Source organism: Corvus brachyrhynchos, unplaced genomic scaffold (genome assembly GCF_000691975.1).
Source record: "Corvus brachyrhynchos isolate BGI_N302 unplaced genomic scaffold, ASM69197v1 scaffold466, whole genome shotgun sequence".
Taxonomy (NCBI): Eukaryota; Metazoa; Chordata; class Aves; order Passeriformes; family Corvidae; genus Corvus; species Corvus brachyrhynchos.
In genome coordinates this window covers 1,785,365-1,788,238 of record NW_008238635.1, presented here as the reverse complement: position 1 = coordinate 1,788,238, position 2,874 = coordinate 1,785,365, and positions in this window count along the sequence as shown.

Genomic DNA, 2,874 nt, shown 5'->3' with positions numbered 1-2,874 from the left:
TCCCTACACTGCTGTTCATAAACACGGAGAGCGACCTCAGACGGGAGAACCAACCGTGCCTCAGCACCTCTCACCCCGCCTCAGCCCTTCCAGGCTGCTCCCAGCAGCGAGGCCTCCAGCATTCCCCAGCACTGGCCCAGAGGAGCGGGATGGCCCGGGCCCTGCCGTGTTTGTGTGCCTGAGGCGCAGGGCACAGGCCCAGCTCTGTGTCCGTGTGGGAACGGGCAGCACGGCCGAGCCCAGGCGGCCAGCGCGGCCTGCACCGCCCCACCGCACACCTGCAGGGACTCCACACTCAGCCCTGCAGTCTCTCTCCCCAGTCCTCTCTGCATAAATCAAGCAGCAGGGAGGCTCAGAAACATGACGAATATGTTGGCTAGAATATCTCCTGCTGTAAAGACACAGGAGGAAGGGGGATACTAAACTAACCTTGCCTTGGATGGAAAAGCAGCTGGAATTTAATGTTCTTGGAAGCCAGCCCTGGCTGTTCAGACATGGATCTGCCAGGGAAGTCCCCAGCGGAGGCATCACTCATTCTCCAAAACTAAAACGTCAAGAGAAGGCCCTGGAAATCATTAAGCACTCTGTTCAACATTTCTTGAACAATCTCAGGCAGGAGAGAGGGGGAAGAAAAAGGTCTCTCAACCACTAACAAAACAGATATATTCTCATATTCTCAGTGTTAATATAAAACAGAGGGGGGGATCACCAGCAATCTGAAGTGGAATTTTGCTTAATTGTGTCAATCTGAAATGATACAACATCAAACCAGCCTCAAAAAAAACAACAAGAAGGAAAAGAGCAGGAAGAAAACTCGGAGAAGATAACAGAACAGAAGCGTGTTCGGCCTGGGCTTTCAGGGTCTTCACTACCACAGCCCACCCTGGGCAACTGCCCTGCCCCAGCTACACCCCCCACACGTGGCAGACTGTGCTTGGCCACCAGGAACTCCCAGTGGGAGAGAAATGGTGCTCAAACAGAAGGCAGAAAGAAAACCTTCCCCGGAGAAGAGCTAGCAGATCCCACAGAAGCTGTGCCTCGCTGGCACGAGCCCCACTTGGAACTACGTCACTGCTTTTTCCTAGGGTTCAAATTAAAAAGAAAGGAGGTAATTTTGCCATCTGCCACAGAAGCACAGCTCTAGAAAATGCGTGTGTGAGTTTTAATCCTACACCAATTTAGACACACACCCCAAGTGGCTTCTATGAAAATACAGTTCTGGAGTTCGTTCTTTCCAGCCCTTCCAGAGTGAGGGAAGATTTTCTCACAGATGTCCTTCTTCTCCAAACACTCTGCTAGCGAGGTGCCTTCTAAATCACTGACACAGAGTCAGGGTGGAAATGCACTCCACGGGCACCACCACCTTCCACTAGAAGCACAAATGATTAAGTCATGCCCATTGAAATAACTAAAAACCCACTGGCCATTTGTGGAAGAAGAGAAGCAAACTTGGTAAGCAGCAGGTTAAACTGGATAGGGTTTTTTGTTTGATGTTGTCCTAAGAAAATAAGGTTCTGTATTTTATGACTTGGGTAAACCGGTTGCTTATTGTTGGCTGATCCAGTAGGTGCCAGAAACAATTTCTCTTTTTTTTTCTGTGTGATCCAGACAGCATTTGGCAATCTCTTTTGGATGAAAGGTGTATCAAGGAAAAAAAAAAATCATTATGTAGTCAAGTGTCAGACTCTCAGCAGTCTGAGAGCGCTAACTGAGATCAACTAAGTGCTCCACATTAGCTAAACTTGATTTTTTTTCCCCAGTTAGAATCAGTAACATTTCTTACAATGCTGGAAAACACAGGTAACAGTGGTGCTCCCGAGGACTGCTGCAGGCTGATGAAGCAGTTAATTCTCGTGGCAACAGCAAAATAGACTTTATTCTGTTCCCTGGATGTCTGAACAGGTTCTGCCTAAAAAGCTGCTATGGAGCAGATGGAAAGGACAGGTTTTGAAGCAGGCTGGAAGACAACAACCAGAAGGATGCCCAAAAGCAGCCCTGAGGGAATCCTGGCACAGCCAGGTGGCTTCCTTGAGGGCTGGGGAAGGAAAGAGAGAAGCACAAGTCTGAGGTACTAGTGAGGATTTCCCAAAGACAGGACAGGTTTTGAAGCAGGCTGGAAGACAACAACCAGAAGGATGCCCAAAAGCAGCCCTGAGGGAATCCTGGCACAGCCAGGTGGCTTCCTTGAGGGCTGGGGAAGGAAAGAGAGAAGCACAAGTCTGAGGTACTAGTGAGGATTTCCCAGTTTATGCACATATCTAGCAGCATACACTGGATTTAAGTTGACAGAAATAGAGAAGTTTTATCCTCCCACAAGTTGACTGGTATAGCAATTTTCATCTAAAGCAGCAGCACAAACATATTCACAGGGATTTCCAGTCAAAAGTCATTCTAATACAAGCATATTTTAGTGGCAGAAGGAAAAAAAGCTCACTAGTCACACCAGCAAAATACGATTTCCATTTAAAATGAAGAGCGTGGCAGCTTCAGCTTAATGGCGTAATCGCAAATAAGGTGTGTTGGCACTGTCAACTAACTGTAAACCACTTGAAAGCTTTGTTTAATTTTTAATTTAAAAAATAATACAGGGACAGGACATACTGTCAATACTTTTACAGATCCAATCCCATTTTCCATGTGTGCTAATGGAACCCTTACAGTTCTCGATTCACATGACTTCAATTTGGGTTACCACAAGAACTGTGTTATGACTTCAAATCTTCAGCCTGATCTTTTAGGGAAAACTAAAAGAACATTTTTCTGTAGCTTGTAACTAATTATATGAAGTTAATAGTACAAAATATCTGTTTTCCATTGTCCTGATTAATCTTTAATACCAACAAAGGAACCAGAGTCCAGCTCTGGAGAAACTCT